Here is a 21,006-nt window from a genome sequence, read left to right on the forward strand (position 1 = left end):
TAGTATCGGTCTAACAGGTCAGAAAATGTAGGACAGAATGTAGAACCCTGTGGTGGAGTGCCTTAGCCTGACTTAATGCATGGTTTTGGTCAGATGGCCTGACTAGTTGGTAGATTTAGGCACCTTCATACCTGGTCTGGTAAGTCTAGATATTACAGAGTTGATTTTTTATACTGCCTGTGTAAACATAGGCTGCGTTGCATATTCTTAACAAAGTGCTGAGTTGCAGGAGTGTGACATGTAACAGCAGTAATATCATGCTGTATCATATTCTAGGTAGTACATTTAGACAGGAGAAAGGCTAAAAGTATTGAAGGCATTATTTAAATGGAGCGCTGACTCCACCTGCTGGCCAATGTATTATAAAATTGTAATTGCTGCAGTGTACACAGCCTGAAGAAAGATCAAAGTTTGAAAGATTTGTAAAAGTCAAATGGCAGGAAAATATAAGCAGATTAAAAATATGGACTTAGATGAAGGGAAAGGTGATTAATATTTTAATTTTTAAATAAACAATAAGCAGATCTCAGCTGCATTAACCAAGGTTGGTCTTAGACATATTAGAACAGCGGCTGTAGCACCCCAATTTGACCGATTGCCACCAAACTTGGAAGGTCTGTCTGTAGTCCAGTGACACAGAAGCGAGTCAAATTTTGTAAGGATTTGATGAAGCATGCCAGAGATATAGCTGTTTGATTGAAATGTGTATGGAAATAGTGTGGCCAGCAGGTGGAGGCAGCGCTCCATTTTTGAAATTCCATTTAATACTTTCAGGCCTTCTTATGTGTAAATTAAGTCTGATAATGTTCTATGAGGCAAATCGGTGAAAAATGAAAGTGAATAAAAAATATGGACTCAGGTGAAGGGAAAGGTAACAATTTTTTCAAGGTTTTATGAGAAATAAGGACATTTCAGCTGAATTTGCTAAGGTGGGTCTTAGACATATATGGACAGTGGCTGTAGCGCCCCCGTTTGACCAATTGGCACCAAAATTGGAGGGTCTGTCTGATGTCCCTTACTACATTAGGCTGTCAAATTTGATGAGGATTGGCTGATGCACGGCTGAGTTTTAGATGGTTGATTGAAATGAGCATGGATATGGTGCATGTTTGGTGTAGCTGGTGGCCATAGCATACAGGTAGGTCAAGATATTTTTATGAATTATCCATAAGGGCAATGTCCTGATTGATGTACTACCAGAATGACCTACTTGGGCTGGACATTGTAGAAGTTACAGTAATATGTTATTTATTAAGCTTTTAAACATCACAAGGGAATGAAAATGACTATCATTGGGCATTGCATATGTCTTGATATGGCATGACTCACAGAACTGGCAGTACAAAATATTTTAACCAGTAATATGTCACAATAACAGAAATGAGATAAATGTAAGTTGAACTGCTTTTCAAGGTTTATACAGACATGTTATATTGTTGTAGCGCCCCCGTTTGACCGATCGGCACCAAATTTGGAGGGCCCTTCCGGACTACTATTCTACAGGATATGTTAAAGTTTGGTGATGATTGGCTGAGGCAGGCCTGAGATATAGCTGTCGGATTGAATTGGGCATGGCACCTGTATGATTTGTGTGTGGCTGGTGACTATACCTCATGGAAAGTTTATGATTTTTTTATGAATTATTTATTATGACTGTCTCCTGATTTAAATGATACCAGATTTGTGTAGGTTTGGTGAAAATCCTAGGAGGTTAACGAAATGTCTTGTTTTCAGACCAATATGAATTATGAAAAAACGCAAAGATGCAGAAGCAAGTTCTACATGTTGTTTGATTTGGCATGTCGTACTGAATTGACCTGGCAATAAATGTCGATTGTAGGCTTCACCGTTCTCGAGAAATAGTCAGAAATGCAAATGTTGTCACTGTAGCGCCCCTATCTGGCCAAGTGAGGTGTCCTTTGCATGGTGGGCTGCGGGTCAGAGGACAAATATACCACCAAAATTTGGTATAGATTGGTCATTTATAAGCCTGTCAAATGCCTGCTTGATTTTGATTGGCCGATGGCGGCCACTATTTAAGGAATGATGACTGCCATAGTATGTGACTGACCACAGACTGGGTGCTAGTACATATCTGCCAAATTTCAGTTAGACTGGCAAAGGCAGTCAGGAGATATTGCCAGTTTTTAGTTGTAGCGCCCCCTATTGACGAAATGCGGCCCGCTTTGGACCGTGTCCCCAGAATGGTGTAGGGAGGTAGCATTTCAAATTTGGTCAAGGTAGGCCAAGGCACGGCCAAGTTATAGCCATCAGACCAAAATGGGCCAAATTTGGACATTGTTTGGGCGTGGCTATTGGCCATAGGATATAAAAATGTCTGAATTTTGTTGATGATTCTTGATCAGCTGAAAATTCTGATTCGTCTGACACCTCATTTGTCTGATTTGGTAGGACAAGCCAGGACTTTAAGGAAAAAGTATGATTTGCAAATTATGCAAATTAGCAAAAAATCTAAGTAGGCGGAGCTTCATGGTCCCATTGACTTTTTGGTAGGGCATGGCTGTCTGTATCAGGAGAAAAAAGAATTTTGAAGGTAGGACAAACAGGACAGGAGATATCATCCAAAACGTGTTATGGGGCGCTACGGCGCCCCCCTCTGGCTGAGTCGGACGGGTCGGAAAACCTGAGTAGTGGGTAGGAATTCCAATCATCGTACCAAATTTGGTAGGCCTAGGACTTACGGTTTAGGCTGGGCATTCAGTTTTAGGGCAGAAAAATAATAATAACTAGAAACTGCAAGCAGTTACTAAAGGGTCCAAAGCGTAGGACAATCGGACTGGTAGGACAGTAGAGGAATAAGGGCAGAGATCTGGCGGCCATGGTAGTAGAAAGTCAGACAGAATTAGTCAGCCATAAAATGATGGAAATTTTGGCATAGGTCTAATGCGATATGACTATATATGTTCCTGGATTTGGTACAAGATAGTAAATTTGACTGCCAATAAAATTTAAGTGTAGGACAAGTAGGACAGGAGATATCGACCAAAACGTGTTGTGGGGTGCAACGGTGCCCCCCTCTGACTGACTGGGATAGGTCAGAGAGGCTCAGTAGTGGATAGCAATAGGAATCTTACTGCCAAATTTGGACGGCCTAGGACTTACGGTTTAGGCTGGGCATTCAGTTTTAGGGAAGAAAAATAATTATAATCGAACCCTCCGGAGGAGTGCCTAAGCCCGTCTGAATGGCTGGGTTAATAACAAAAATAGAAGCTTCATTGACCATCATGGGGAAAATGCCTATATGTCTCCCCAGCTTGCTTTACAGAGAACATGCTGTGCACATCGGGCTGCCTAGCTCAAGTACCAACTGAAGCTGGGTTCGAACCGGTGACCCTCTGATTACAAGCACACAGGTTTAGCCCACTGAGCCACCCGCTTCTGATGGTAAGATCGGTGAGATCAGTAGGCACTTTCATAACTGATCTGGTAACTCAGTATAGCTGAATTGGCCTAGGTTGGTCTTAGTAAGATATAAACAGTGGCCGTAGCGCTCCCGTTTGACTGATCGACACAAAATTTGGAGGGTCGCTCGGTGGTATAGCACTACATTAGTGAGAGAAATTTGGTAATGATTGGCTGTAGCATGCCTGAGATATAGCTGTCGGATTGAATTGGGCATGGCACCTGTATGGTTTGTGTGTGGCTGGTGACTATACCTCATGCAAAGTTTATGATTTTTTTATGAATTATTTATTATGACTGTCTCCTGATTTAAATGATACCAGATTTGTGTAGGTTTGGTGAAAATCCTAGGAGGTTAACGAAATGTCTTGTTTTCAGACCAATATGAATTATGCAAAAACGCAAAGATGCAGAAGCAAGTTCTACATGTTGTTTGATTTGGCATGTCGTACTGAATTGACCTGGCAATAAATGTCGATTGTAGACTTCACCCTTCTCGAGAAATAGGCAGAAATGCAAAAGTTGTCACTGTAGCGCCCGCATCTGGCCGAGTGAGGTGTCCTTTGCATGGTGGGCTGCGGGTCAGAGGACAAATATACCACAAAAATTTGGTATAGATTGGTCATTTATAAGCCTGTCAAATGCCTGCTTGATTTTGATTGGCCGATGGCGGCCACTATTTAAGGAATGATGACTGTCATTGTATGTGACTGACCACAGGCTGGGTGCTAGTACATATCTGCCAAATTTCAGTTAGATTGGCAAAGGCAGTCAGGAGATATTGCCAGTTTTTAGTTGTAGCGCCCCCTATTGACGAAATGCGGCCCGCTTCGGACCGTGTCCCCAGAATGGTGTAGGGAGGAAGCATTTCAAATTTGGTCAAGGTAGGCCAAGGCACGGCCAAGTTATAGCCATCAGACCAAAATTGGCCAAATTTGGACATTGTTTGGGTGTGGCTAATGGCCATAGGATATAAAAATGTCTGGATTTTGTTGATGATTCTTGATCAGCTGAAAATTCTGATTCGTCTGACACCTCATTTGTCTGATTTGGTAGGACAAGCCAGGACTTTAAGAAAAAAGTATGATTTGCAGATTATGCAAATTAGCAAAAAATCTAAGTAGGCGGAGCTTCATGGTCCCATTGACTTTTTGGTAGGGCATGGCTGTCTGTATCAGGAGAAAAAAGAATTTTGAAGGTAGGACAAACAGGACAGGAGATATCGTCCAAAACGTGTTATGGGCCGCTACGGCGCCCCCCTCTGGCTGATTCGGACGGGTCAGAAAACCTGAGTAGTGGGTAGGAATTCCAATCATCGTACCAAATTTGGTAGGCCTAGGACTTACGGTTTAGGCTGGGCATTCAGTTTTAGGGCAGAAAAATAATAATAATAATAATCCTAAGATAAACAATAAGGTTCCATAGCATTTCATGCTTTGGACCCTTAATAATAATCCTAAGAAAAACAATAAGGTTCCATAGCATTTCATGCTTTGGACCCTTAATAATAATAACTAGAAACTGCAGGCAGTTACGGAAGGGTCCAAAGCGTAGGATGATCGGACTGGTAGGATAGGTAGGACAAGTAATATAGTAATAAAGGCGGAAATCTGGAGGACTGTCACTGGCGGCCAGCATAGTAGAAAGTCAGACATAACTATTTAATCATAACATGATGTAGATTAAGTGTAGGTCTAATGTGATAGTAGATGTAGGACAGAGCAGGACTGGTTTTGGTGAGATGGTCGTAGTAGTAGGAAAAATTTTGATGAAATGCTTTTAGTGTAGGTGAAACAGGTCAGTAGATGTTGGACAGAATGTAGATCCCTCTGGTGTAGTGCCTATGTCTGTCTTAATGTCTGTTTTAATAATAATAAAAAAGAAGCTTCATTGATCATCGTGCAGAAAATGCCTTTATGTCTCCCTGAACTTGTTTTCCGGAGAGCAGGCTGTCTCAAGAACCCACCAAAACTGGGTTCGAACCAGCTACCCTCTGATTACAGGCACACAGACTTAACCCGCTGCACCACATGCTGCTTTTGGTGAGAAGGGTGAGATCGGTAGACACCTTCCTACCTGATCTGGTAACTCATTTTAGCTGAATTAGCCTAGGTTGGTCTTAGACATATATAACCATTGGCTGTAGTTCTCCCGTTTGACTGATCGACACGAAATTTGGAGGGTCTGTCTGGGTTACAGAGAAATTTGGTAATGATTGGCTGAAGCATGCCTGAGATATAGCTGTCTGATTGAAATGGACATGGCACCAGTATCGTCTTGGTGTGGCTTTTGGCCGTACCTTACCGAAAATTTAAGTTTTTTTCTCTAAATCTTTAAAACAACTGTCTCCTGATTTGAATGACAACAGATTTAAGTAGGTTGGGCGAAAATCCAACGAGGTTAACAAAATGTCCATTTTTCAGACAAATGTAAATCATGCAAAAACATAAAGATGTATAATTAAGTTATATATATTACTGGATTTGGCATGAAGTAGTGAATTGAACTTGAAATAAAATTTAAGTGTAGGACAATTAGCACAAGAGATATCGACCAAAACGTGTTCTGGGGCGCAAGGGCGCCCCCCTTTGACTGATTGGGACGGGTCGGAGGGGCTGAGTAGTGGGTAGCAATAGGCATCTTACTGCCAAATTTGGTCGGTCCAGGACTCACGGTTTAGGCTGGGCATTCAGTTTTAGGGAAGAAAACTAATTGTAATTGAACCCTCCGGAGGAGTGCCTGAGCCAATCTCAATGGCTGGTTTAATAATAATAGAAGCTTCATCATGTCCTACATCATGGGGAAAATGCATTTAAGTCTCCCCAGCTTGCTTTAGGGAGAGCATGCTGTGCACATCGGGCTGCCTACTGTAGCTCAAGTACCCACCGAAGCTGGGTTCGAACCGGCGACCCTCTGATTACAAGCACACAAGTTTAGCACACTGAGCCACCGGCTGCTATTGACCCAATGCGTGAGATCGCTGGACACCTTCCTACCTGATCTGGTGACTCATTTTACGTCAATTAGCCTAGGTGGGTCCTAGACATATATGGGTAGCGGCTATAGCGCTCCCGTTTGACCGATCGATAAAAAATTTGTATGGTCTCTCTGTGGTACAGCTGTACAATACTATGTCAAATTTGGTAATGATTGGCTGAAGCATGCCTGAGATACAGCTCTCTGATTGAAATGGATGTGGCAACAGTACGGTCTTGGTGTGGCTTTTGGCCGTACCTAATCGAAAGTTTAAGTTTTTTTCCATAAATCTGTAAAAGGATTGTCTCTTGATTTAAATGACAACAGACTTATGTAGGTGTGGTGAAAATCCTAGGAGGTGAACGAAATGACCTGTTTTCAGAGAAATATAAATCATGTAAAAACGCAAAGATGCAGAACCAAGTTCTATATGCAGTTGGATTCTTCAGGACATACTAAATTGGACTGGCAATAAAATTTAAGTGTAGGCTTGGCAGTTCTGGAGAAATAGGCAGAAATGCAGATGGGACAGGAGATATCGACCAAAATGTGTTGTGGGGCGCAACGGCGTCCCCCTCTGACTGACTGGGACGGGTCGGAAGGGCTTAGTAGGGGGTAGCAATAGGCATCTTACTGCCCAATTTGGTCGGTCCAGGACTCACGGTTTAGGCTGGGCATTCAGTTTTAGGGAAGAAAACTAATTGTAATTGAACCCTCCGGAGGAGTGCCTGAGCCAATCTCAATGGCTGGTTTAATAATAATAGAAGCTTCATTGACCATCATGGGGAAAATGCCTTTATGTCTCCCCAGTTTGCTTTAGGGAGAGCATGCTGTGCACATCGGGCTGCCTACTGTAGCTCAAGTACCCACCGAAGCTGGGTTCGAACCGGCGACCCTCTGTAGGGGGGACCCTCTGTAACAAGCACACAACTTTAGCACACTGAGCCACCCGCTGCTGTTGATAAGAACGGTGAGATCGGTAGACACCTTACTACCTGATCTGGTAATTCATTTTAGCTGAATTTGCCTTGGTTGGTCTTAGACATATATAATCAGTGGCCGCAGCGCTCCCGTTTGACCGATCGACACAAAATTTGGACGGTCTCTCTGTGGTACAGTCCTACATCAGTGAGCCAAATTTGGTCATGATTGGCTGAAGCATCCCTGAGATATAGCTGTCTGATTGAAATGGGCGAGGCACCAGTACAGTCAGGGAGTGGCTGGTGGCCATACCTTATGGAAAAACTGGAAAAGTTTTGGATTTTTGAAATAATTTTTCCAGGCCCTGGATAAGTCTTATAATTCTTGGATAGAGAGGAAAAGTGATGGAAAAGTTTTGTAAACTATCCTTGTTCATTTTTGTTTACCGCTAATAGAAATGTAGGAGTGGAAGTCAATAGTTAAATACCTTGGTAAACATCCGTTTCTGCGCAGATTTCGCGCATTTGAGATCGCTGTTTTTTTGCTCGCTATTACAGTTTTCATAGTTTTATTTTTTTTGCACGTATTTTTAATTTTATTGATCACAGTTTCCCGTTTTTGACTACGCTTTCCTCTACCAATCATAAGGTATGTCTCATTTTAATATTGCGATTAATTGTCTTAATAGCCTACTTGAACGCTATTTGTATATTAGGTAAGTAGATTGGCTATTATCGTACCAAAAATTGTAGTATTACTCTATGCGGGACGCGGAACGGAGACAGACAAGCGGCAGTTAGGAAATCGGGGTACACAGATTTTTTATTATTATTTTTTTTTAAAGGGCATGCAAGAAAACACGCAGTTATGTTACAATGACTGTAATGAGTAAACAAACTGAAACGTGGACTAATTACAGAGGACTAATGACAACAACCAGAAATAGCTGATCACACAGGGATTCCACGTTAGGTTAACGAGGGGGAGTCAAATCTGTGTCAAATAGTTGGACAAGGAGAGGGGAAAGGTGTGTCTGAGGAGTATAAATGTTGGCATGTTTTACGTGTTGTCCTAATTGCTTTTTTTTTGTTCGTGATGGAGAGTCCGGCCAAGAAGCAAAAGAGCGATACAGACACGGTGACTGGTTATATCCATTCAGTGTCGGCAGTAAAATTTACCAACAAAAACAAAGGATTTTTCAACGCCATCTTACAGACTGGCCGAGAAAATTTCCATGATTTAATTATGTTTAGCACAAGAAAGCGTCAAATGTTCACGCAAGCTGCGGAGTGTGGCACTCCCGTTAGGCTTACAAATATTCGAAAGGCTTTGAGTGAGTATCGCTTAACGTGGTTCAGTTGTATAGGATTTGTTTGTCACTGTGTGTATGTTAATGTGTTACTTTTTTGGTAGGTTTTAAAGGTACGTCTGACTTTGACGTTGTCGGTAACCAGACAACGGAGATGTCTGTCGTTAAAGTGACGTTTCCTTTGCGGAAGCCTGCGGCCCCAGCCAGACAGACGCTGCTGGATGTGGCAGCTTTGCCGGCAGGGAGGAAGGTGCGTTCATGAATATGGTTTGTTATGGTAATGTAGACCTTTTGTAAAACCTTTGAAATTTGTGGATGAGCAGTTTGGTAAAGCAATTACTTTTATTTCCTATAGGTTCACTTGGTGAAGGTGAAAGTCCTGGCAGCATCGTTAGAAAAACTCGTACCTGTCAGAGGGACGAAGAAGGAGGTAAAGCGGTACACCGTCTCTGATGGTACTGCGCAAATGACTATCTGTGTTTGGGAGAGGCAAATCAATGCCGTGGAGGTGGAGTCGTCGTATGCATTTACGGACGTTTCAACGCGGGTGTTTGAGGGAACAGTGGAATTAACGACAACCACCGAGACAACTATAGAGAAAATTTGTGATCTGGACATTGGAGAGGCAGAAGCTGCAGTGGAAGAGTCGGTGTTGACGGTTCAGGCTTCCATCGTAGGCGTTGAGATCAAAGCCGGCATTAAATGTCGGCTTTGTGGTAGCCGACAGGATGGCTGGGACGACAAAACACGGTTTGTCAGATGCCAGGGTTGTAGAATGCTGCAAAAGTCAGGGTCGTTTGGAAAAGCGCTACATGGGACGCTAAAAGTTATGAACAAAGAAGGGACATACTATACGCTAAATGTTGGGCATTGTGTATTACTTGATTTCTTAAAACTACGAAAAATACCGACGGCGATGGATAATGAAGAAACTGTGGAAGAACATCTTCTTTCCGATGATATTCTTGAGTTTGCCTTTGATGATGATTGCAACGTCTGGCATATTAGAGATGTCAGCGATAATGCAGTAGCTAGCTGCAGCAACGCGGCATGGAGCATGTCGTAGTTTCACTGTTTTTCCCTGTAAAGTTTTTGTTGTTTTTATTTGACCCTTCATTGTCTGTATTATGTGAAGCTAATTCTGATGTTTTGTGTAATAAAAGAACCATGACATATTGACTGCATTTTTTTTAAGTGGTTTGGTTTACAGGCTACCAAGTACACTAACTATGGGAGGTATTTTCTGCAAAAAATAAAATGAAAATGATAAAAAGAAAATATAATCTCCACTTTTCCATTTAGTTTCCAAAGTCTGTGCGCTAAAAATGAAATGGCACCATTTGCATTTTAATTTCCACTTGTGTATGAGTCGTGAAATTAATAATATTAAAAACCAAATTGGCCTTTTTCGTTTTCCAATTGGCCTTTTTCGTTTTCCAATTGGCCTTTTTCGTTTTCCAATTGGCCTTTTTCGTTTTCCAATTGGCCTTTTTCGTTTTCCAATTGGCCTTTTTCGTTTTCCAATTGGCCTGTCTGTGTCTCTTGGCCATGGTCAACCTTGTCGCCTAAACTAATGGCAAAGTTACACTTAAGTTAGCTACTTATTTGCAACTTCCTATTCCTTTAGCTTATTAGTAGTAGGGGTGCACCGATCGATCGGCCTCGATCACGTTAATGCCTGAGAATTTGGCTCTCTGATTGAAATGGATGTGGCAACAGTACGGTCTTGGTGTGGCTTTTGGCCGTACCTTATCGAAAGTTTAAGTTTTTTTCCATAAATCTGTAAAAGGATTGTCTCTTGATCTAAATGACGACAGACTTATGTAGGTGTGGTGAAAATCCTAGGAGGTGAATGAAATGACCTGTTTTCAGAGAAATATAAATCATGTAAAAACGCAAAGATGGAGAACCAAGTTCTATATGCAGTTGTATTCTTCAGGACATACTAAATTGGACTGGCAATAAAATTTAAGTGTAGGCTTGGCAGTTCTGGAGAAATAGGCAGAAATGCAGATGGGGCAGGAGATATCGACCAAAATGTGTTGTGGGGCGCAACGGCGCCCCCCTCTGACTGACTGGGATGGGTCGGAGGGGCTTAGTAGGGGGTAGCAATAGGCATCTTACTGCCAAATTTGGTCGGTCCAGGACTCACGGTTTAGGCTGGGCATTCAGTTTTAGGGAAGAAAACTAATTGTAATTGAACCCTCCGGAGGAGTGCCTGAGCCAATCTCAATGGCTGGTTTAATAATAATAGAAGCTTCATCATGTCCTACATCATGGGGAAAATGCCTTTATGTCTCCCCAGCTTGCTTTAGGGAGAGCATGCTGTGCACATCGGGCTGCCTACTGTAGCTCAAGTACCCACCGAAGCTGGGTTCGAACCGGCGACCCTCTGATTACAAGCACACAAGTTTAGCACACTGAGCCACCGGCTGCTATTGACCCAATGTGTGAGATCGCTGGACACCTTCCTACCTGATCTGGTGACTCATTTTATGTCAATTAGCCTAGGTGGGTCTTAGACATATATGGGTAGTGGCTATAGCGCTCCCGTTTGACCGATCGATAAAAAATTTGTATGGTCTCTCTGTGGTACAGCTGTACAATACTATGTCAAATTTGGTAATGATTGGCTGAAGCATGCCTGAGATACAGCTCTCTGATTGAAATGGATGTGGCAACAGTACGGTCTTGGTGTGGCTTTTGGCCGTACCTTATCGAAAGTTTAAGTTTTTTTCCATAAATCTGTAAAAGGATTGTCTCTTGATTTAAATGACAACAGACTTATGTAGGTGTGGTGAAAATCCTAGGAGGTGAACGAAATGACCTGTTTTCAGAGAAATATAAATCATGTAAAAACGCAAAGATGCAGAACCAAGTTCTATATGCAGTTGGATTCTTCAGGACATACTAAATTGGACTGGCAATAAAATTTAAGTGTAGGCTTGGCAGTTCTGGAGAAATAGGCAGAAATGCAGATGGGACAGGAGATATCGACCAAAACGTGTTGTGGGGCGCAACGGCGTCCCCCTCTGACTGACTGGGACGGGTCGGAAGGGCTTAGTAGGGGGTAGCAATAGGCATCTTACTGCCCAATTTGGTCGGTCCAGGACTCACGGTTTAGGCTGGGCATTCAGTTTTAGGGAAGAAAACTAATTGTAATTGAACCCTCCGGAGGAGTGCCTGAGCCAATCTCAATGGCTGGTTTAATAATAATAGAAGCTTCATTGACCATCATGGGGAAAATGCCTTTATGTCTCCCCAGTTTGCTTTAGGGAGAGCATGCTGTGCACATCGGGCTGCCTACTGTAGCTCAAGTACCCACCGAAGCTGGGTTCGAACCGGCGACCCTCTGTAGGGGGGACCCTCTGTAACAAGCACACAACTTTAGCACACTGAGCCACCCGCTGCTGTTGATAAGAACGGTGAGATCGGTAGACACCTTACTACCTGATCTGGTAATTCATTTTAGCTGAATTTGCCTTGGTTGGTCTTAGACATATATAATCAGTGGCCGCAGCGCTCCCGTTTGACCGATCGACACAAAATTTGGACGGTCTCTCTGTGGTACAGTCCTACATCAGTGAGCCAAATTTGGTCATGATTGGCTGAAGCATCCCTGAGATATAGCTGTCTGATTGAAATGGGCGAGGCACCAGTACAGTCAGGGAGTGGCTGGTGGCCATACCTTATGGAAAAACTGGAAAAGTTTTGGATTTTTGAAATAATTTTTCCAGGCCCTGGATAAGTCTTATAATTCTTGGATAGAGAGGAAAAGTGATGGAAAAGTTTTGTAAACTATCCTTGTTCATTTTTGTTTACCGCTAATAGAAATGTAGGAGTGGAAGTCAATAGTTAAATACCTTGGTAAACATCCGTTTCTGCGCAGATTTCGCGCATTTGAGATCGCTGTTTTTTTGCTCGCTATTACAGTTTTCATAGTTTTATTTTTTTTGCACGTATTTTTAATTTTATTGATCACAGTTTCCCGTTTTTGACTACGCTTTCCTCTACCAATCATAAGGTATGTCTCATTTTAATATTGCGATTAATTGTCTTAATAGCCTACTTGAACGCTATTTGTATATTAGGTAAGTAGATTGGCTATTATCGTACCAAAAATTGTAGTATTACTCTATGCGGGACGCGGAACGGAGACAGACAAGCGGCAGTTAGGAAATCGGGGTACACAGATTTTTTATTATTATTTTTTTTTAAAGGGCATGCAAGAAAACACGCAGTTATGTTACAATGACTGTAATGAGGAAACAAACTGAAACGTGGACTAATTACAGAGGACTAATGACAACAACCAGAAATAGCTGATCACACAGGGATTCCACGTTAGGTTAACGAGGGGGAGTCAAATCTGTGTCAAATAGTTGGACAAGGAGAGGGGAAAGGTGTGTCTGAGGAGTATAAATGTTGGCATGTTTTACGTGTTGTCCTAATTGCTTTTTTTTTGTTCGTGATGGAGAGTCCGGCCAAGAAGCAAAAGAGCGATACAGACACGGTGACTGGTTATATCCATTCAGTGTCGGCAGTAAAATTTACCAACAAAAACAAAGGATTTTTCAACGCCATCTTACAGACTGGCCGAGAAAATTTCCATGATTTAATTATGTTTAGCACAAGAAAGCGTCAAATGTTCACGCAAGCTGCGGAGTGTGGCACTCCCGTTAGGCTTACAAATATTCGAAAGGCTTTGAGTGAGTATCGCTTAACGTGGTTCAGTTGTATAGGATTTGTTTGTCACTGTGTGTATGTTAATGTGTTACTTTTTTGGTAGGTTTTAAAGGTACGTCTGACTTTGACGTTGTCGGTAACCAGACAACGGAGATGTCTGTCGTTAAAGTGACGTTTCCTTTGCGGAAGCCTGCGGCCCCAGCCAGACAGACGCTGCTGGATGTGGCAGCTTTGCCGGCAGGGAGGAAGGTGCGTTCATGAATATGGTTTGTTATGGTAATGTAGACCTTTTGTAAAACCTTTGAAATTTGTGGATGAGCAGTTTGGTAAAGCAATTACTTTTATTTCCTATAGGTTCACTTGGTGAAGGTGAAAGTCCTGGCAGCATCGTTAGAAAAACTCGTACCTGTCAGAGGGACGAAGAAGGAGGTAAAGCGGTACACCGTCTCTGATGGTACTGCGCAAATGACTATCTGTGTTTGGGAGAGGCAAATCAATGCCGTGGAGGTGGAGTCGTCGTATGCATTTACGGACATTTCAACGCGGGTGTTTGAGGGAACAGTGGAATTAACGACAACCACCGAGACAACTATAGAGAAAATTTGTGATCTGGACATTGGAGAGGCAGAAGCTGCAGTGGAAGAGTCGGTGTTGACGGTTCAGGCTTCCATCGTAGGCGTTGAGATCAAAGCCGGCATTAAATGTCGGCTTTGTGGTAGCCGACAGGATGGCTGGGACGACAAAACACGGTTTGTCAGATGCCAGGGTTGTAGAATGCTGCAAAAGTCAGGGTCGTTTGGAAAAGCGCTACATGGGACGCTAAAAGTTATGAACAAAGAAGGGACATACTATACGCTAAATGTTGGGCATTGTGTATTACTTGATTTCTTAAAACTACGAAAAATACCGACGGCGATGGATAATGAAGAAACTGTGGAAGAACATCTTCTTTCCGATGATATTCTTGAGTTTGCCTTTGATGATGATTGCAACGTCTGGCATATTAGAGATGTCAGCGATAATGCAGTAGCTAGCTGCAGCAACGCGGCATGGAGCATGTCGTAGTTTCACTGTTTTTCCCTGTAAAGTTTTTGTTGTTTTTATTTGACCCTTCATTGTCTGTATTATGTGAAGCTAATTCTGATGTTTTGTGTAATAAAAGAACCATGACATATTGACTGCATTTTTTTTAAGTGGTTTGGTTTACAGGCTACCAAGTACACTAACTATGGGAGGTATTTTCTGCAAAAAATAAAATGAAAATGATAAAAAGAAAATATAATCTCCACTTTTCCATTTAGTTTCCAAAGTCTGTGCGCTAAAAATGAAATGGCACCATTTGCATTTTAATTTCCACTTGTGTATGAGTCGTGAAATTAATAATATTAAAAACCGAATTGGCCTTTTTCGTTTTCCAATTGGCCTTTTTCGTTTTCCAATTGGCCTTTTTCGTTTTCCAATTGGCCTTTTTCGTTTTCCAATTGGCCTTTTTCGTTTTCCAATTGGCCTGTCTGTGTCTCTTGGCCATGGTCAACCTTGTCGCCTAAACTAATGGCAAAGTTACTTAAGTTAGCTACTTATTTGTAACTTCCTATTCCTTTAGCTTATTAGTAGTAGGGGTGCACCGATCGATCGGCCTCGATCACGTTAATTTGAGGGGATCAGAGATCGACCATATTCCCATGAGATCCACCGATCTTAGTTATATGCTTTTAAATCAGCCTTTTCTCCCATTCCCGAGAGAGGTGCAGTGCAGGCTGCCTCCCTCCCTATTTTTTGGACAAGTGTCATAACAGCTATATATATATATATATTTTACAAAATTAGAGAAATTAAAGTCTGGAAGAAAAAATATGATTAAAATTGTAGTTCAAACAGCAATGCTCATTTATATGTTCATTTATATTTGAGGACACTACCTCATGTTTTGTGAGTATTCATATCAATTTACTAATTAAAAATGGAAACATTGAAGTAATTGTCTTTTAGTTATGAAAGAAACAAGATTGGCAAAAAAAAAATCGAGATCGGCAGGTAAGGTTGTCTAAGGATCGGTGATCGTTGATCGGCCAGAAAACTGCAATCGGTGCACCCCTAATTAGTAGCGTTTTATTTCGGTGCTTAAGTTAGCTTCTTATTCGCAGCGCTGCTAGAAGGGAATGTTTGCGCATGATGCAGTTTTTACAAGACATTTTGGAAATTCAAATTAATGTATGAATAAAAGGTTTGAGCTATAGTACGTACATTTATTTCGTATCAAAAAGTCTTCCTGTATTGAAAATGGTGGAATTACCGGGGCATAATGTGATTTTTCATTTGTAACAGTAAACTGGTCACACATTTGAATAAGAAGCAATATTTCAAAATGGAATGCGAAAATCTTATTCATCTTGGGTAAGGCAAATATGAAATGCATAGTACACAGCAGGCATGCCACTCTAATGATACTGAAATAAGCCTAAGCCAGATAGCTACCTAGCTGAAAACATGGCAGTCTGGCCCAGGCTAATTTCAGTGTTTCCTTACAATGGTATGCCTGCCATTATATCGCACGACATATCTTATTACGTATTTTCAAAATGTCTTGGCTAAAAACTGTACAGCATGTGCAGCTGCAAACACTCCCCTATAAAGAAGCTGCAAGTAACTTAAGCCGTGAAATAAGTCGCCACAAATAAGAAGATAAACGAATCGGAAGTTGCAGATAAGTAGCTAACTTAAGACGCGTGTGAATTTGCCATTAGTTTGGGCGACACCATGGCCAAGAAGGGGCGCAAAGGATTACTGTAATACTAATTGGTCAGTGTCACAGTAGTAATTCGCTACTTTGCATTTTAAGAGTTTGGTTATGTTCTTTGTCAGCGAAATTTGTTTTTGTATATTGAAGGTTTGCTGCTATATGTTTGAAGAGTTAGGTGTGTATAATTTAGCGTAAATAAATAACTTCATAAAGTAGCAAGCTGATTAAGCATTAATTCAGAATAGCCGTAAAGAGGCGTTGTGGCGGCAGCCATTTTGTTTCTTGGTTTCGCTGAGGTAGGTTGACAAAGAGGCCGGGAGCTGTTTTTACGGTTTTGATTGGCTGACGTACGTGACCACTCCCAGGCCTCAGTCATAGGAAGACTCCTGCCTTGCATTTCACTTCTGGCCTTGCAACAGGTAAGACGCTACATATGTGTAATGGTACGGTTTTAATCGTCTGTTGACGCTTTGCTGTTTTTTTAAAATTGTAGGTGGTTTATTTTGTGGTAAGGTTTTTAAAAAAAATATTTTTAGTTCAGTCTTGGGCAATAGTGTTTCAGCACTAACGTAAGCGTTTGTTTCTGTGGTGTTAAATGCGCCACTTAGAGCTGTGGCGGCCATTTTAGGTGTCTTGTTTTTGCTAAGCATGTTCACAAATACAGAATAAAAACAGAATGGGATTAAATTAAATAGGTCTTAAAGTAAAATATACTTTTATTCAGCTTAATTTCATTTGTATAGCGCAGTGTCAGAATATTAAATTGTCTGAAGGCGCTTTACATTATCCCCGTTCATATAGGCCTTTTAAAGTAATACATTTTGTAATGCAGCCTATAAGGATTTGGCAGCAGTAAATCACATGCAAGTGTTCAAGATTAATTTTGGTGCAGAAGCGCAGAGTGTGTTTTAAACGCTGTGTCTGTGGCATGTCGTAGTTTTATGTTTTAACATTTATAATTACGGTAGACGTATCTGTTTAAAGTTAGGCGTATATGTAATCCGATGTTATCGGGGTAAGGAAAAAAAATAATGTATTTTGAAAGAGGTAGCTGATGCTCGAAATGCTTCTGTGTTATTAAAATTTGATAAATGTTTTTTATAATCACAAATTTAAAGCATAACGGTGCGCAAAGCATTACTGTTATAGTGGTTAGTCAGTGTCGCAGTAGTAATTTACTAGTTTTGTGTCTTAAAGAGTTGGGTTATGTTGTCAGCCAAATCTGCTTTTACTTGTTGATGGTTTGCTGCTGTGTGTTTGTAGAAAGTTTGTAGAATTTAGCGTAAACAACTAACTTCATTAGTTCTAAGGAGAGGGACTCTTTTTACTCAGAAGTGACCACGCCCTGGCCTGTGCACTAGGGAGGCTAATCCTCTGCATTTTACTACTGGTCAAGTCAGTAAGCCTGTGTATGAATATAATGGTCTATCTATTACTAGTTTGTTGGTGGTATTGTGTATTCTGCTTTTAGGTTACTTTGTTGTAAGTTGTTTGTTTTTATCTTGAGTTCGGTGGTAGATTTATAAATGCCATAGTTGCCGAGGTACGTAAGCGACTACCGTTGTGAAATACGTGTTAGATACGCGTTCTTATTACAAGTTGTTTTTTGGTTTGTGACCGACAGTTTTATGTGTATGTTGTATTTTTATTTTAAGAGAAAGTAGTACTGGATGCGGACGTGTCTACATTAGCCTGCTTTTGAAATATCTATATTTATTGAAGTGCATAAAGACTTGCGTATAGACACTAGTGTAAATAGACTGTTTTTCAGAAAATGGCAGTTAAATTAACTTCTCGTTCGTCATTTGAGACTACGGAGAGTTTTGTGGCCTGCAGCATGCCGGCTTAGAGATGTGCGCAGTTTCCGAAATTAGCATGCTAAATGTTCGTATTGTTTGTGAGACATTCTGGTTGCTTGTTCTGCAATAATGTTTTCCAAAGTCAACATATGTAAAATTTAAGTGTGTGGAACAATGGTCTCTTGTAGGTGATAATTTTTAAGTCTGTATTTTTAAGTTTTGTTTGTTATTGGTCATTCCATGTCAGATCATCAGTTTTGGACCTCCTCATCACGGATTTCAATGAAATTTGGCATGCTGGTTTGGTCAGATGAGTGACTCGTGAAACTGAAATTGGGAGTGTCTTGGATCACTATTGAGACATTTTAAACAGTTTTAACTTTTTTCGGGGGGGGTGGAGTATGACTTTGACTGCGTACATTTTCCTTAATGTAAGCTACACAGAAATGGTACTCATTGTTTTAAAGCTAATGTCCAGCTCTATAAATTGAGCAAATTTATATGCCATCCCCATATAACTGATTAAAATATTAGGCATTCAATACCAAAAAAGACCTACTTCAAAATTGATGATTTTTTTGACTGCAGTTAGCTCATAATGTCATGAACATCTCCGGAAAATTTGATTTTGAGTTGTTTCTGAGATACGATTACTTATCTGAAATGTGTATCAAAACCACAATTCCTCACAATGCTGTTAGCTTTTTTTGGGGGGGGCAGACGGACACCAACAGGATTCATGGTGTTTATGGACAGCAGTCAATATAACAACTGAACTAATCACCAGAACGTTTATTTTATGAGATGTCTGTCTGCTTTTCAGGTGGTTGATGCAACATATTTCCTGATGTGCGCTCTCTGTCCGCTGGTGGGAATGTGCTCGTGTATGTGTGCATGCATCGGAGCAGCACTCCGCCATGCACGATACAGAGAGCAGAGAGCAAAGTTAAAACTTTAAGTGTGCCTCAATATTAATCCAAGACATGCCCAATTTCAGTTTCATGACTTGATTATCTGATCAAATCACCATGCCAAGTGTCATTGAAATCCATGACGACAAGGTCCAAAAGTGTGATTTGACATGAAATCACCATTATGTTCACTGTGGCTATAAAAAAGGTTTAATTGGACATTAAACTGTTCTGTTTGATCTATTTCATCACTCATGTTAACTTGTATATGCAATAAGCTTCCTTAGTTTAATGCTCATGCTTTGTTTAGTACTGATTAGGTTATCATTACCATTATATTTGGGCAAAATCAGCTCAATCTTTCTATAATGGTTACTCATACCAAAAGAGCTGTTGAACTAATTAGATTTTTTTTTTAAATCTTAATATTGCGATATACATCGCAGAGAGAATAAATATTGTGTTCCCCCCCCCCACACAATATCATGCAGCCCTAACCAGCGTGAAACAAATCTGTGTGGCTGCATAACGTCCCAGCCATGTTTGTTCACTGCACTTTTGTCAATTTGACTGCTGTGGCTAGATCTTGGTGAGAACCTAATTTATCCTTTTTTAAAACTTTTATTACTAGTTACACTTGTTGATAAAGTTCATACCAACCACACTGCTATGATTGGTACAGTGGAAAATGTTTCTGTATGTGTATGGGAAGTTTATCACACTGCTGTGTATACTAATGAAATGCTTGTACAATAAATGCACGTCAGTCATTAACTGATGCATGTTGTCTTTGTAGACTTTGAAGAGCTGTCGCATCAAAGGTGAATATTTTGAAGCCGATGTCTTTATCGCCAATTATGTTTTAGCTTAGGTCAATCAGCTTGAATGACCTTAAAAGGCATGTCAAGTTTACATGTTTTCAATAAAGATGACTGGTGGGAAATGTTGACGCAAAGAAACTTGCTTGTCTTTTTTCTCTGCAGATTTCTGGTGGACTAACACACTCGAAGACAAAGTGATAGGAGGTATGCTTTGTGCACTTGAACCCTGCATTGCTTGTTCATGACATATTATTTTACTGCATATATTTGCTATAGCAGTAGAATCGTAGTATTCTAATGGTAATTATCTTACTGCTTAACATGAAACAGCTGTGCCATTGTGTGTTGCATAGACATTGGATGTGTAGTGACAGAGAAGCTGTCACACAATATGAGAAATGGCCACGATACTAATGTTAAGCAGCCAAAGTGTATTTGTATCGATGGGATTAGGAATCTGTAGGTCTTTCAATAAATTCTATTAGATTGACGGGACAAATCGGCATACATGTGAAACATTTAGGTCACTGGGTGTTGAGGCAAAACTTGCTGATGTGTGTGATATGGATGTTTGGCAGTGTGACTTATCTGTTGTAGTGTTTTCTGTCTGTTTTAAAAAATCAAGTCATGTGAGACAGATGTATTATAGGTTAAGTAGTATAAACAGGGCAGAACGTTGTTGGTGTACAGTCTCACAGAAGACCACCATTGGAACCACTCCTGACAAAACACATCCATGTATATGCATTTGACATTATGACTGCAAAGTAAAGTTGGAAGGAGGTGTTTTGTATTTTTTCTTTTTTTTTTTCTCCCTCCTGTTCATCTGTAGATGCCTCGCACCAAGGCATCCCGGCGTTCAGCAGCAGCGAAGAAGAGGCTAATGGATAGGCGTCTAGCTACTTGTAGCGATGTTGTGGCTGAGACTGTTGACGGGGTATGCCCTTTTCCCCGACCCAAAATGGAGTTGACCGTGACTAATCTGACGAGCCACAACCAACAGCCTGATCCCGCTGCTGCTGCCATCCATGTCGTGGCTAGGACTGATGACGGGGTTAATCCATTTCCCCCCTACCGGAATACCAAAATGGTGATGACTGCGACTCGGCGGACGAGCCACGACCAACAACCTGACCAGGCCGCACAGTCGCGGCCTGTGTCTGTCATGGCTGTGACTGATGACGGGGTTAACCCATTTCCCCCCTCTCGGAATACCAAAATGGTGATGACTGCGACTTTGCCGACTAGCCATGACCACCGGGTTCCCGCTATGGGTGCCATTTGCAGGACTGTTGACAAGTTTTGTAGGTCTTCTCCTTCCCCTGGTGAAGGAAAGGCGCCGACGGATGAGGTACCGCAGCCCCCTCACAAAAGAAAGGCTGTTCTTGTGACGGACCCCCTTGATTTGAAACTTGATGTG

General features: G+C 41.2%; 1 long non-coding RNA gene across 1 annotated transcript; it reads left to right on the top strand.

Annotated features, from left to right (window-relative positions):
- The first annotated feature begins 15,778 nt into the window (after positions 1-15,778).
- Positions 15,779-20,986, top strand: LOC140582711 (uncharacterized). The gene is made up of 5 exons (XR_011985528.1): positions 15,779-16,114; positions 16,356-16,474; positions 19,562-19,586; positions 19,749-19,790; positions 20,419-20,986. It is a non-coding gene; the product is annotated as an uncharacterized lncRNA (long non-coding RNA).
- The last annotated feature ends 20 nt before the right edge of the window (positions 20,987-21,006 follow it).

The sequence above is a fragment of the Paramormyrops kingsleyae genome, chromosome 25 (genome assembly GCF_048594095.1).
Source record: "Paramormyrops kingsleyae isolate MSU_618 chromosome 25, PKINGS_0.4, whole genome shotgun sequence".
Lineage (NCBI taxonomy): Eukaryota > Metazoa > Chordata > Actinopteri > Osteoglossiformes > Mormyridae > Paramormyrops > Paramormyrops kingsleyae.